Source organism: Myxocyprinus asiaticus, chromosome 30 (assembly GCF_019703515.2).
Source record: "Myxocyprinus asiaticus isolate MX2 ecotype Aquarium Trade chromosome 30, UBuf_Myxa_2, whole genome shotgun sequence".
NCBI classification, from domain to species: domain Eukaryota; kingdom Metazoa; phylum Chordata; class Actinopteri; order Cypriniformes; family Catostomidae; genus Myxocyprinus; species Myxocyprinus asiaticus.
Genome location: NC_059373.1, coordinates 22,836,026 through 22,852,484, shown reverse-complemented (window position 1 = coordinate 22,852,484; position 16,459 = coordinate 22,836,026). Strand labels below are relative to the sequence as shown.

The following is a 16,459-nucleotide window of genomic DNA, read 5'->3' as shown; positions in this document are numbered from 1 at the left end:
CAGTTACAGATTAAATCATTGGTAATTAGAATAGTTACATTCAAAAAGTATTTTGATTACTGAAGAAATTACTTTGCATTTTATTGTCATTTGTTTAATTTAATATTTAGTCCTTTCAGATGGAAAACATTTATACATATAAATGATGTGATCCAAAGTGCATTTGAACAGCGGTGAAACACTTTCTTACGATGTGTTACATTCATACAAGCAGACAGAGAAGTAAGTTTGAAGTAAGTTTGGAGCAGAAGAAATAGAAATAAACCTTGTGTAAATTGTCAGCTTTACGCTAAGCTAAAATGCTGTTTCTAGCCATTTTACATGCACATGTTATCGGCCCGATCATTTTTTTATCAAGAAAATTCATGTTGGATCATAATTTCTTTTTTTCTAGTAAGACCTTTGATATTAGGGCAAAAAGTATATTCTTGATAATTTTTGTATTGTTTTCATGTCAAAATATCAAAAAATCCTTAAAACAAGATCAATTTGATTGATCTTGTTTTAGAAACAACACTGCATAAGATATTTAGGTTTTACAGAGAATGTATTTTGTCTTACTGTACTGGCAGAGTTTTTATAGTCAAAACAAGTGAAAAAATCTTCCAGTGCTGAAGTAATCCAAAGTATTTAGAATACATTACTGACCTTGAGTAATCTAATGGAATGTTACAAATTACATTTTACAGCATGTATTCTGTAATCTGTAGTGGAATACATTCAAAAGTAACCCTCCCAACCCTGGCCATGGGACATGGTGTTTCTAAAAATGCCAATATCCATTACATGAGCATTCTTGGCAATTTAATCGCCCCCATTAACCAGGTGGAGACCAACATGGGTTCTGATTTCTCCTGTACTAGCTGTTTTGAAACCCAGTGTACTCTTCATTTTTAGAATCACACTTGTAGTCTTTGGTCAAATTTGACCCGAAAACAATAAACAATTATTTTATTTTATGAAAGAAATGTAATAACACTAACTTCAATAAAAAAATTAAAAAAATACATTTGTGCATTTCTGGGAGGGATTTGGGAGCATTTTATGGTATTTAGACCTTAATTGGCTCTAAATTACACCATTCATTTTTATATAAAATAAGCACATTTTATATTATCTTCACTTCAATAAAAACCTTCATTTCAGTAATTGAAAGGGTGTCAAAACATAAAAATATGTCATGCATGAGAGCCACGTGACGCCATGTGAAGGGCAGACGTGTGAGAGACAGCTCTTCGCACTTTGCTAATTTTTTTTAAAATTATTTTCATGATATAATCCGGTGAAATTCGATACACCCAGTTACACATTTGCTGTTTGAGGTAAACATGGCAAAGAAGTCAAAATCCTCGGGCTCTGGAGACATTAAAAGACACTTACAGGTTCGAGATGAAAGCCCAGACAGGCCTCGATTTGGATGGCGCGGCGGGAGAAGGAATCCAGCGTCAACTGTCCAACATGTCAGTGATGTTGACGAAGGTACTTGCAGACTTGGAGGCTCTCGCTGTAATACGTCAATCGATTACGGTGATGGAGAAAAAATTTGTCACAAGAGTGACAGATGTTGAAAGACGAATTGATTACTTGGAGTCATCAGAGAGGGAATTAGCCACTAATCCCCCGCGACCAAAGTTGATTTGGAACATGTTCTTGAAAAGCTTGAAGATCTTGAGAATAGAAGCCGCAGGAATAACATTCAAATTGTTGGAATTCCTGAGCATGAGGAGGGCAGAGATATGGTGAAATTCCTAGACGAGCTTTTCCCGAGTCTGCTCGACATAACAGGCCACAAGCTGGAAATCGAGCAAGCTCACAGAGTCCCATCTCACAGATCTGCTGAGGGAGAAAGGTCCCGATCGATTCTGGCCAAATTTTTTAGATCATCCGATAAAGATCTCGTGTTGCACCAGGCGAGGAGTGAAGAAAAACTTTCTTAGAAGAATTACAATATTTTCTTGTTCCCGGACTTTGCGAACTCGACAAAAGTGAAACGCGATCGGTTTAAGGAATGCAAGAAACTCTTATATCAGCGGAAGATCACTTTTGCTCTGATGTTTCTGGCCAGACTGAGAATAAACACCAAGGACGGCAGCAAAGTATTTGCATGTCACAATCAGGCAATGTGTTTTATTGAAACAATGAGTGAGTGACCATTTGGTTTTTTTCTTGTGGGTGGATTGACTCACTGTATATACTTTGGCTTTTGGAGGAAGCTGGGCGCCATTTTTGTTTCTTTTTGCGTTGGCTCCGCCGAGCGGCTGGAGTTTGTTTTGTTTTGTGGATTAACACTTTTCCTTAAAGAAACTTTTGCATTGACGGAATATCACTTTTACAATGAAATTCCCGGGCAAATTATCTACATGCCCACACAAAGGATGTCTTTTATAAAGTTGGCAGACTGTGTAAATCATGGGATATACTTTTATGCAGCCTCCGAGTGAATTGACTCTTGACCTTCTGAGGAACCGGGATGCGTGTTTAGTGTCCTTTTGTGCTGGTTCCACCTAGCGGTTGGAGCTCGTTTTGTTAAATAACACTACCGGGACAGTTATGGATGAATCTGTCAGTACCTAGTGCTTATGCCTCCTGTTGACTGGAGTATGATTTGTGGAGTATTTTCGTGGGAAAATGGAAAAATTACATCATCTACTGCACTCATCAGCTGGCTCACTGAAGATTCGTTTGTCTGTCCGAGGAAAATGAACGGCTTTATATCGGCTGGAATTTGTTTTGTGAAGGAACACACCTTTGAGACAGTTCTGTGAATGAGTCTACACATTCTTTGTGTTATTTTGCCTATTGGCTGGGGTTTGTTTTACAAAATATTTGATGTTGTGTAAATTTGCCTTACAAATTTGTGAGGCATAATTGAGCAATCCGATGACAAAGTTGTCACGGGGGCTCTCATAGGCGTACATGGACTCTGAGTTTAGAGGGATTGACGCCGGTTGGCGCTTTCGTGTGCATTTTTCTTTTTTCTGTTTGTTTTGTTTGGGGGGAAGTTTGGGGTTTTATTGTTTAATGATAAATTAGGAAGACTCATTATTGTTTTAGCAGAAATTCAGGGGCAAAGTCTGATTTTGGCTAATATTTACACACCTAACACTGATGATCAGGGCTTTTTTATAGTTCTTGAAGGAATGTTGCAAACCGCTGGCACCCCTCATGATATAATTTTGGGAGGAGACTTTAATCTTTTGATGGACTCAGTCCTTGATCATAGTGAAGCAAAAGTGTGTAAGCCCCCTAGAGCAACATTGACGCTTCATAGGATGTGTAAAAATCTTGGTCTTACAGATATTTGGAGGCTTCTGAACCCATCTGGTAGAGACTATACATTTTTTTCATCAGTCTATAAGATTTATTGTAGAATAGATTTTTTTTTATATCCAAATCCCTCATTTCATCTGCTGTTGATTGCTCAATTGGAAACATTTTAGTCTCGGATCACGCCCTGGTGAATTTAGAGGTGTTGCCACATAAAGAGGAAAAGAAATCATATAGTTGGCGCCTTAATGTATCCCTTTTTGCAAAATCCTGATTTTCAATAAATGTTAAAGACTGAAATCAGTGTTTATACGGAGACCAACTGGTCCTCGGTATCCTCTGTGGGCGTGGCTTGGGAAGCACTTATTCGGGGCCGCAGCTCTTCTGATAACATCAGGCGTCTCATCAATATCATGTGGTTAGTAGCAAATGATCAGTATCCGGTCGCTGCCTTCTCACTTGACGCCGAAAAGGTGTTTGATATGGTAGAATGGGATTATCTTTTTAAGATTTTGGAAATTTATGGGTTCGGGAGTACATTTATTGGTTGGATTAAGTTACTTTATAGACACCCTGTAGCAGCGGTACAAACAAATGGATTAATTTCAGATTATTTTACTCTGAATAAGGGCACTCGGCAGGGCTGCCCTCTTTCCCCATTATTGTTCTGTCTTGCCCTGGAACCATTAACAGCCGCGATAAGAAAGGAGGATGATTTTCCAGGGGTGGTTGCGGGAAGTGTGGCGCATAAACTTCTGCTTTACGCAGATGATATTTTATTAGTGGTCTCTGAACCTACTAGATCTATGCCTTGCCTCCACAGAATTATTAATTCCTTTTCTAAGTTCTCAGGATAAAAAGTCAATTGGTCTAAATCTGAAGCTTTGGCTCTGACAGTGTACTGTCCAGTAACGGATTTCCAGCTGGGCGCCTTCCAGTGGCCCAAACAGGGCATTAAGTATTTGGGGATTTTATTGTTTGAGGGATGTGGGCAGGTGGGATTCATTACATTTATCGATGATTGGGAAGGTTAATGTTATTAAAATTAATTGTATTCCAAAATTTAACTACCTGCTACAGTCTCTCCCTGTTGATGTCCCCCTCTCTTATTTCAAGCAATTTGATAGCATAGCGAAGTCCTTCATTTGGAATGGTAAATGTCCCAGATTGCATTTTAATAAGTTACATAGGCCGACAGACAAAGGTGGGCTAGGCCTACCCAAGATTTTGTTTATTAATATGCGTTCAGTCTCAGACATTTGGCTCATTGGTCACTTCCACCTGAGAGAGCCCCTCCCTGGTTTGTTATTGAACAGGCAGTTCTTGCCCCTATGTCACCATTACAAAGCATCTCTATCAAACTAATCGGAAAAGTTACACCCCGTTATTTCGCATTTACACTCGGTATGGACTAAAGTGTCCAGATTGTTTAAATTGGACACTTATTTAAATGTTGCCTCGAGCATATGGCAGAAACCAAGATTGTGCATTGGCAAGTCCCCTTTTTGCTGGCCAGAGTGGATTGTGAGGGGGGTTGCTACACTCAGTGACCTATATGAAAGTGGAGTGTTGAGATCGTTTGAAAACTTGGTCCAACATTTTGGGATCCCCAGACCTCAGTTTTATAGGTATTTACAACTGTGCCACCTGCTTTGTACTATTTTTGGGAGTAGCACACACCCCCCTAAGGAGGCAGATGCTTTGGGAGAGGTGATTGCAGCTTTTGGAAAAGGTCATGAAGCATCAGTGTACTACTCCATGTTAATTCAGAGTCTGGGGGACGGAGCCTTAACTTCTCTCAAGAGAGTATGGGAGAAAGATTTCAACTTGGCATTGGAGGAAGGAGTGTGGGCTAAGATTCTTAAAAACATTAAGTCTGCATCTAGGGATGCAAGGGTGCATGATATTAAATTCAAAATTTTGCATAGATTTTATTGGACCCCCCTCTAGACTGTATAGGCTTGGTCTTAAAGGTACACCCACCTGCTGGAGATGCCAATCGGAGGATGGAGACATGGCCCATGTTTTTTGGTGGTGTGTTGAGATCCAGAAATTCTGGTTGAAGGTTCAGAATTTTGTATGCGACGTGGCGGGCACTCGGGTTTTGTTTTGCCCCAGATTTTGTGTTCTGGGCGATGGGGCGGTCATCGATGTGGGGGATGGCCATATAGAGAACTGGATTCTGACCTGTGTGATGATCACTAGGCAGGTTATTTTGAGGGGTTGGAGGTCAGCTGGTGCACCCCCATATCTGGAGTGGTGCACTGAGGTGGGGAGGGTGGCAGCTTATGAGGAGGTATCATCGGGAAGACAGGGTTGTGGGGTTTAAATGTTGATATATATATGTTTTGCATTTCATTGTTATTGTATGATTTAATAAAAAATATTAATTACAAAAAACAATATGTCATGCATTAGGGGTCTCTGGTAAAATATGCTGGAATAAAAATAGCAATAACGTGAAGTGGCAGCTACTATATGTCCAATAGATGCCTAAGTGCTCTTGAATTGGCTAATCTCAATAAGCCAATGTTGTAACAAATGTAATTTCTAGATATTATCACAAGTTATGCATTGTATATATTTTTAGACATTATAAAGTGATAAAATACAATTATTTGTTAAATTGTAGAATATTTTTAGCTCTGAAATGCTTGCACAAATTTCACCACCTGGCACACTGATACTAAGTCATGAGGTTCCTGATGATATCTTTCAAGACCTGATGTCCATTGGGATGGACATTAAACTTTACAAAAATGTTGTGTTCTACAACTCTGCAAGATCTTCAAATTAACTTTGAATTGTATCTCTGAAACTATTAAGATTATAACAGGTGCAAGTTTATGAGGCTACTATAAGCATACATTTGTTTTTAAAAGGTAAAAAAGGTGCTCACTCCTGTATAGTCGGTGAGCCATGCCTGTCTAATGTGATGCCTGAAGCTCTCTCAAATTAAGTTAGAGGTCATGTTTTCATTGTGATTGGTTGATCAGGAACTAATCAGTGACCAGTCATTATTAATATTATAAAAGCATGTGTTTTTATTGGTGAGAGAGAGAGAGAGGTGTTTGACAGCGCTTTTCCTGTATTCTAAAGGGAAGTGATTATTGTTTTAAATTTTGGGCAGGCATTTATCGATGACTAATGAGACTAAACATTGTGTTGGGTGTTGAGGGACTTACATTTCTGTCCAGACTGTTGGTCCAGGTGCGACAGCCAAGAGGAGATAGATCTACTGGTATTCACGCGGGACGTGAGTGATGAGCCAGAGTTCCACGGTGAAAAGGGCCGTAAGATTTCCCATCACGTTGGTGGCTTCACTGTGAGGATTTTTGGACGTGCAATTGCTTATTCCACTTCTGTGTTTGCTTGCTCCTGTATACCTAGGTGTCATAGGCAGGCAACGCCCATGGTTTGGATCGCTGGAGAATGTGAGTTTTAAAGGGCCAGTGTAGCACTATTAGGCTGGGTGCTACATATTGTTCCTGGGTGCTACAGATTGTTCCAAAAGACTGTGAATTTTGGATTGGGGTTACACAGGGAAGATTTTAGTTAGAGTTTTTATTGGCTGGTTTCTTAAATAAAGATTTATTTTGTAATTCCTGACTGGTTGTGGTGTTGTGGCCTGGAATCTGAACCTTGCAACTTAAAAACTGTGACATGTTCACACACATTTCGGTTATTTATGAGAGTGACAACCGCATTCTACAACTGATGAGTCTGCATCCTTTTTTACATGGAGTGCCATATTTTATTTTCTTTGTCAATGGCTGTGCTGACACCTGTGAAAATTTCTATTTTGCTTTTTTTATTTTTTATTCATTTATTTTTCATTACAAATGATATTAGCATAACATTTGAGTGAAAAGTTTGTGCAAAACCCGATGATTATGATATAATCATTATCCAACGTGGGTTTTTTATTTTTATTTTCTAGAGTGCATCTTGTAAAAGTGCTTCAATGGAAGAAAAGCTTTTTTTGAACAAAATGAGTTAACAGGTAATGTCACAAATTTTCTTTTGATTAGTGATCACAAAATTGTCGAATTTTTAATATTTCTTATTTTGTGTCATGAATGTAATGCTAAACACTATTAAAGTGTGAGGAGACTGCAGTATATACAACAGACTCACACAGTGCATGCAAATTCGTGCATCACAAGCTGATCTATTCAGGCTTCACTTTTGGTGAATCGCGTGAGTAAATGCACCCGCAAAGTCCTAAATCCTTATTTCCATGTTTAATGTTTAATTTTGAATTGGACTCCGTTTTTTGAACCCCACAATGTGTGCAAACGAAGTAGCATTTGGATGCATTTTAATAACAGACAACATAAAGGCAGAATTTAGTAGAATTTGTAAGGTAAAAAATATCATATCAAGCAGGGTCAACAATCTTTACTGGCATATTACAAATGTACATCCAACAGTGCAGTTAGAAGAAAACAGGCAAGCTAGCATGCCTGCTACTGACATGAAAAAGCCAGTGTGTCTACTGGAACTGTTGCTGCTGCAGTGTCTACAGCCAACCCTCAGGCATCAGGTACACCACAACCTATTGCAACCCAGAGCTCTATATGCCAATTGATGCCAAAGGCCACGACCCCAGCAAGACAGAACACAGTTGATGAGGTACTTGCTAAAATGGTTGCAAGGGAATTCCAACCATTTTTAATTGTGGAGGACAAGGGTTTTAGAAGCTACACCCATGCTCTCAATCCAGTGTATGTTCTTCCAAGCAGGAAAAGACTCTCCCAATCAACTATTCCAAGACCGTATGACAGAGAACATGCTCCAGTGCAAGAAAGGGTTAAAAAGGCTACAGCAGTTTGCCTGAAAAATGACTGCTGGACATCCAGAGCCACCACTTCCTTCATGTCTGTTACATGCCACTTCATTGAAAATTATAAAATGGTGTCCTGTCTTCTGGATTGTTTTGAGTTTAGTGACAGACACACTTCAGAGAACTTGGAAGAGGAACTGCTTAGAGTGGCAAAAGAGTTACAAGTAGAAAACAAAGTAGTTTGCTGTGTTAGTGACAACACGGCTAACAAACAAATCTATAATGGACCCACCACCCATGTCTCGTGCACACAGTCAACCTGATTTTAAGAGATGCCCTGAAGGTGATAAAGCCCACTGTGGACAAAGTGAAGGCATTGGTGGAATTCTTCCATAAGAGCACAATAGCCACATAGAAGCTGAAGTCTACTCAACGCCAAATGGGTATGCCTGAGCTGAGGCCCAAACAAGAATGTGTTACGAGGTAATATTCAACATTTCATGGTCACACTTTATATTAGGTGGCCTTTACTACTATGTACTAACATTAAATACATACAAGACTATGTATTTACTGAATGACTACATGTTGTTCTGCAAAATATCTACATTTGCTGCTACTGTGGTCGAGGTACAGGTAGGTTTAGGAGCAAGGGTAGGGTTAGTGTAAGAATAAGGGGTTAGAGTTATGTTTTGGGGTAAGGGTTGGGTTAGGGGTTAATTTAACAGTGTAACTACAAATGCAATTAAATGCAGGTACTTTATATGTAATTACAATGCAACACAACATGTATGTACATAAGTGCATTGTATCAAATGGTTAAGTACATAGTAATTAAGGCCACCTAATATAAAGCGAGTCCCATTTCATATGCTGAAACGGGTTCTGGAGTCCAAAGATGCAATCATCTCTACCCTGGCCATTATCAGTGCACCTGTTGATGCTCTGAACCAAGAAGAATGGGAGGAAGTGTGAGAGACCTGCACTGTTCTGAAACCCTTTGAGCAGGTCACTGTGGAGATCAGTGCAGACAGGTACAATGGACAATTGTTATTACATTATTTACTATTTTATAAATGCATATTAGAGATGCATATTAGAGGTGAATGGCAGTAATAACAGACAAGAATAAACTGTCCATATACCACATAATAAAACAAAGCATAATTTTCTGTTACTGTTTTCTCTTTTTTCAGCTACGTGACAGCCTCCAAAATGCTACTCTTGTGCAAGGCTCTGCAGAGAATAACAGCCCACCACCAGACATGAGGAACAGTAACCACAGGGAAAGTGAGAGAGTTGGTGGCTGCTCTCTGTGCATCTATGGAAAGAAAGTTCCACAGAATGGAATACAATACTGTTCTCTCAGAAACCACCGTACTGGACCCGAGGTTCAAAATGCTGGCCTTTAATGACAACAGAGCTGTTGATGAGGCACTTCAAAGAGTAACAACAGCAGCAGCAAGATGCAGCCCCAGAAGCCAGCCGGCTCCACCACCAGGAGGTCAAGAGGGATAAGAGTGAGCAGGGGCACTAGAAGTGGAGCCACAAATGTCTGCTGTTTGGAGGCTCTTTGATGAAAGAGTAACAGGAGACACTGCAAGAAGGAATCCCACAGCAGATGCTATACTGGAAGTAAGATCCTATCTTGAGGAGCCCCTTATCCAAAGAGACGCAGACCCACTGAGCTGGTGGCAGATCAAGGCTTCAGTCTACCTACGACTTGTCAAGGTGATGGACCTTCTCCAAAATAGGGCAGATAATAAGAGAGAAGAAACCGGATCAGCCCCTCTATGCTGAGGCACTTAGTCTTTCTTAATGGCAATTTGCCCTAAAGACAATGTTACAATGATTTACTGTTAATAGATACAACTAGAACTATTGCTGCTGTTTTACACAGTCATTTATTTTTTATTTGCTATTTGGCACACCATGTTCCATTTTGAGTGTGATTTGTTTTGGAATGGTTTGTGTTTTGGATAGTTCAGGAATCATGGCACCTAACCACATCCTCCATAGTTTAATCAATAAATGCGTTGAGTTAATATGCGTTATTAATACAAATTGTTTTTCCATTTTTATATGCTAAAATGAGAACTTTCCGGACACGTGACTTATATAAAAAAAAAAAAAAAAAAAAAAAAATCTTATGTTAAAATCTTAATGTTAAAAAATATTTTAATTTTTTCAATTATTTGTCTTCTTTATCTTATGTATACGTTATATGGTTGGTTTCTACATGTTTTCATATTTTATGTTTATTTTTTTTCCTTCACCTGTACTTGTCTTTTTGACTCAGTAATTGTATTCATTCATTGTTTGATCTTTATGAACATTTATATAGAAAAAAACTCCACAGTTTTAGCACCATTTGTGGACTTTTCAGATGGTCCCTTACCCACCATAGTAAAATTTTCCAACTTATATCAATGTTAAATTAGCGATCTGGAGTGATTTCACCATGACGGCATCTGACCAGCTTAAATATGGGACAAATCATGTCCCGTATTGATTCGATACGGGATGCATAATTTTATCTTTAAAGACGGGACGATACCGTATTTTACAGGTTGGGTGGCGACCCTACCTTAAACCCTAAAACGACTGTAAAAATGACAATTTAAACAACTTTACAGCCCAAATAATACAAGTTTTAACAGAATCATTAATGAAAGTGCTTTTTATGAAATTATAAGCTTCACATTTCTGTGTTTAAACCCTTCAAAAATTGGCCACATTTACTTTCAACTTCCCCATTCACTTCCATTGTAAGTGCTTCACTGTAACCTCGATTTAACCTGCATAGCGTATACGGCTGTTACGTGACAAAAGAATGAACACCTCGGACCAAAAGACTCGAGAGGTGAACTAATAATTTCTGTTTCCTGTACAGCGCCAATGCGGTTTTCACGTAACAAATGAGGTTGCGCAGTGCACATGCGCGGCCAACACAAAATGAATGAATCACTCTCGGAGACTACTCGTTCTTCTGAGTCACAAAAGATTCGTTCAAAGTGAACGAAACGTTCATGAACGACCCATCACTACTGCGCATGCAATAAAACCTTTCGTACGCGAGGAAACCTGCCACGCGAGTAAGGTCATTCTTCTGCCTTTGCTCTTAAAACACCTTTTAATTTTGTCAGTCGTGGGGCAGGCTCTTGCTGTTTTGTTTGTAAACTCAATTATCATTGGTTATCTTTTTCCGGAAGTCAGTTGTGTTTGGCTCCCTGTTACTACAAAGAACCATAAACTCGCCTGTGCTTTGTGAGAGACATGGCTTCATCAAGGGACCCCCTGCATGTTAGTCATTATTACTTTATTTGTTGCTAATAACAGGGCTGATTTAAAGTATGCATGTACTGTGTATCTTTGGAAGACACGTTAAAAATAGGAAGGTTACTAGCTAGCTGTTACATTCTTGGGATGTTACTATATACAGTAGAACTTAAAGAACTGCCATGTATTTATATATAATATATAATCTGACTTTTGTCATTGCAGTTGTAAGACACTTTATAATTAATTGAAAAGTTGTGAGCGCAGGAAAATAAATCATAGCCTTATTAACAGGATGTTGCAAAGTGTCTGCATCTACATTGGTGACTTTAAACCACTGATTGCAAAGTTGCTATTAGGGGACTATCTTTAATTTGCATAATGTATGTCACGTTAGATAAAAAAGTAAATTACTTGTGTATATTGCATGCTTATTTATATGTACATTTTAGAGAAAGCATTTTTTTTTTTTTTTTGCTATCAGCCTAGATATTGCTCTCTTGTCATTATGCGTGGTTGATTGTGTTTTATATGCTTTCCAACCCTTGTAGAAGGACTCCTACCTACACGTCACCCACAGCTATGCTTTTAGGCCTGAATTGTGCCTAAATTGTAATTAATAGCTGTAGTATACTGCACCAAAAAAAATTCAATTTCACTTTTCTTTTTTTTTTTATAATGTTTTTATTTTTAATCTTACAGTTTCTCCCATGAAAATAACATGTTGAAAACAACAAGTAAAATATATTATTCCAAGGTCTGTGGCCTTCTCACACTATGCCATGATGCTAGATAAAGACGGTGAAGTAATACCAGAACTTTATTCCAAGACACTTTACCTGAGTAATTGCAGATCTCTTTTCAACATTTTTGGAAGATATTTGGCCCACTCAGTGTTTTATGACCGGATCAAGCAGATGATCACATAAAACTAAAAAATGTTAAATAACCAGCAGTCTATGTTCTCTGCACACACCTCCTTTGTTGATCAGCCATCCTGCTGAATGGACTCTCGATTTGTCACTTACTGGAGTACTACAATTTATAAAAGATACATTGTTCTATGTAGTTCTACCTAACATCACAAGAATGCAATAGCTAGCTAGTAAACTGTTAGTAAACTTACTGTTTTTAAAGTGTCTGGCAAAGATAAACATTATATAGTATGAAATCAGCCCCATTAAATGAAAATAATAATAAATATAGAAACAAAAAAAGTAATAATGACTCACATGCAGAGGGTCCCTTGATGAAGCCATGTCTCATGAAGAACAGGTGAGTTTGTTATGGTTCTTCATAGTAAAAGGGAGCCAATCACAGCTAATTTAGGGAAAAGGGGAATAACCAATGAAATTTGAGGTTACACACAAAAAAAAAAAAACACTAAGAGCCCGCCCCACGACTGACAAAATTAAAAGATGATAGCACAAGGAAAGGCAGAAGAATGGTCTTGCTCACGCGGCAGAGGTTTCCTAGCGTGCGAGAGGTTGTATTGCATGCACAGGAGATTTTGTGCATGCAAGGGTGTAAAACGAGCGCGTGGGTTCTTCCTGTTTCCTTGCGCAGCAACGAACTACCATGCGTGAGTGTCAATAATGCGCGCAAGGGTTTAAAACGCACGCGCGAGTTCTACCGGTTTCCTCGCGCGGCTTCAATTTATCGCGCGTGTGAGCGTCAAAAATGCGCACAGATTATTGGCAATGATTTGCCGCCATAGGAAAGGAGACGTGAAACTTGTGCTTCAACTCAAAGGTATAACTTTAATAAACAAATCAAAGGGGCTTTTCAGCAGAACACTCTTTAGCTTAAACTCAAGATAGTCTTTCAGGTAGCTCTCTCTCCCTAGTCTCTGGCGTGGTCCCTTTTTAATTGCTCTCCCCAGCACTTACTGCAATCAGAAACAGGTGTTAGACATTATAGCACTCTTTCTGGAGGAACGCTCGACCACGCCCCCGCCGCCACACGGTGTTGAAGAGCTATGATGCTGAATTTATATTTTAAAGTGTAGTGTTTTTATAAATGTGTTTTTTTTTTTTTTTTTTTAAATCCGTTTATATGTATTTAATGTTCAGGTGGGTTAACGTGATTGTGTGGGTAGAGTATTTTGTCTATAAATTGGTTTTAATCGAGCAAAATGTGGGGCTCGAACCTCTTCCCAATCCTGTAAAATTAGCCTAAAATGCCTATTCAAGGCATACCCAAAGTAAATTTAAAGCTGTTGTTGAACAATTTAGAGTACATGCATGGTTTAGGTCTCTTTTAAAAGGTGACACTCTGAAGTTTTTTCCCCAGCAGTCAGAATCACTGTAAGTGCTTTTTTTTCCACCTGAATTTTATTTTGTTGCATACAGATGCCTGCAGATGACTATAACTGGAAAACACAATGGGACCACAGCATGAAGCCTTACCTAGTCCAAATTTTATAACAATAAAACAGAAAATAAATATTTTACACATGTTTTTCTAAGGGTATGTTCAGGTGTTTTCCAAAAGTGCCTTTTGGATACTCCAAAGGCCCCTTGGTAACCATGGCCACATACCTAGGATAAAAAGGCTACTACTTTGGAACACTTTAACGTACCATCATTTTGGGCTCTAATGAAAGGTGACACTTAGAGCTATCATATCCCATATCCCACAGATCCACTATTAGTATTGCTGACACAGAGTAACTGAAGAATAAACACATTAGAGTGCTTTTTTCCCCCCTTCTTGAAACTAAACTTTGTGCATATAAGAGTCAAAACAAGTGCTATAGTGGAAAAGCAGTTTATATAAGAAATACACAAACTATTTACATACTTTAAATATTTCCATACAATTATACCTTTTACAGGTTTTTTGCAACACGCCAGTCATTGTAGCAGTCACATTTGGGGACAAAGCACAAAGGCACATCACAGGAGGAGCACTTCACTGGTGTCTTTGCATGACACTGCCTGCACTTCAGTCGACCAGCGGTGCCGAGTCCACTGATTTGCACTGACCTGTGATGTGCTCTACATGGAGCAGGAGATATGGGTCTGGCTGTGGAGTGAGACCCTAACTCTGCCAGCTCCTCAGCAAGGGTCTCTCTGAATGCCTTCTGGTGCATAGGTACCACTCCTTTACCTTTTGCAATGTCTTTGTGGAGGAGGAAGGTGTTCACATTTGCCATGTCCATGAAATGATAAAAGAACGTCTTGTACCACTACTGGGTCTTGTGGATGACTTTATAGTACCCTATCAGGGCGTCAGAAAGGTCCACTCCACCGATGCACCTGGATGGACAGAAAGAAATCAACATTGAGAAAAATATACCAAAACATAAATATATTAACCACATATATTATTAAATGTCAAAGAGCATAAAACATAGTTGAATATATAGTACATACTGGTTGTACTCCTTTACCGCTGGTGGAACTGGGATGTCCTTCATTGCCCAGTGCTGATCTTCACCTCACATCTCATCAGTTCACACAATGAAACACACCTCCCCCACAGGTCAAGTCACACCTCAAGACCCACACACACACACACACACCTTATATTCTTATATTCAACTTATACAGTTTTTCCTTTACGTGTGTAAATACAGGTAACCTCAGGAGAAATACAGGCTGCTCTGGAAAAAGACTGTGTGGTTGTTTCAAGGAGCACAATACTTGTTGACCCCTCTCCAAACATAGCGCTTATGGTTGTGACCATAAAGGTTTATTTTGGTCTCATCTCTCCAAATTACAGTGTGCCAGAAGCTGTGAAGCGTGTCAAGATGTTGTCGGGCATATTGTAACTGGGCTTTTTTGTGGCATTGGCTTTTATTCTGGCAACTCTACCATGCAGCTCATTTTTGTTCAAGTATCGTCATATTGTTCTCCTTGAAACAACCACACCATCTTTTTCCAGAGCAGCCTGTATTTCTCCTGAGGTTACCTGTGGGTTTTTGTTTGTATCCCAAACAATTCTTCTGGCAGTTGTGGCTGAAATCTTTCTTGGTCTACCTGACCTTGGCTTGGTATCAAGAGATCCACGAATTTTTCACTTAAGTGATTGAACAGTACTGACTGGCATTTTCAAGGCATTGGATATCTTTTTATATCCTTTTCCATCTTTATAAATTTCCGTTACCTTGTTACACAGGTCTTTTGATATTTCTGCTCCCCATGGCTCAGTACATCCATGTGAGAGCTAACAAACTCATTGACTATTTATACACAGACACTAATTGCAATTTAAAAAGCCACAGGTGTGGGAAAATAACCTTTAATTGCCATTTAAACCCGTGTGTGTCACCTTGTGTGTCTGTAACAAGGCCAAACATTCAAGGTTATGTAAACTTTTGATCAGGGCCATTTAGGTGATTTCTGTTATCATTATGATTTAAAAAAGAGCCAAACAACTATGTGATAATAAATGGCTTCATATGATCACTATCCTTAACTAAAAGACAGTTTATATGCATGATCAGTCCCATTTTCAAAATCAATGCCAAAATTTCACAATTTCTGCCAGGGTATGCAAACTTTTGAGCACAACTGTATGTATGCATGTATATATATTTACTGTAAATACTGTATGCTTTGGCAACGTAAAAAATCTTTATACCATGCCAACAGTGAAACAAAGGGGTAAAAAACCTTCACACACGCACAAACAAATACAAACACCTCCAGCAAACAGTTCAACAGACTCAATGTGGAAACACACGACAAAAGGTTATCTACAAAACGTGTATTCATAAATCAAACTAAAGTTTATTTATGCTGAATATACAGTAATATATATTATATGATATAAGTAAATACTTACTTGTCGAGAGTAATGTCTCCTCCCTCCAGAAACATTGCATCTGCCTCGGAGTCAATACATGATTCATCACTATTTACTTCTGAAACATCATTCCCAGATCGTTTCTTTCACACCGAGTACATTCTTCCAGCACATCTTGGAGCGAATAATTTGTTTTCCTCATCCGTTTCGCCATAATTCACCTTCCAGAAGCGTCAACAGTCACAAAAATACACTTTTCACCTTTTGCGCACAGCTGCACAAAACACTTGGCAATGGTTATCCAGCTTTACGCACGGACTTCTTAGTTGTAGCATTGAAACTTCCTATAAAAGCTGCATATCATTGTTTTCAGAA

The 16,459-nt window shown here is 38.8% G+C and overlaps 1 long non-coding RNA gene across 1 annotated transcript; it reads right to left on the bottom strand.

Annotated features, from left to right (window-relative positions):
* Positions 1-13,474: 13,474 nt before the first annotated feature.
* On the bottom strand, positions 13,475-16,387 carry LOC127421291 (uncharacterized). Its single transcript, XR_007893975.1, has 3 exons — positions 16,124-16,387; positions 14,710-14,830; positions 13,475-14,592 (listed from the first exon to the last, which is right to left on the bottom strand). It is a non-coding gene; the product is annotated as an uncharacterized LOC127421291 (long non-coding RNA).
* Between the last annotated feature and the right edge of the window lie 72 nt (positions 16,388-16,459).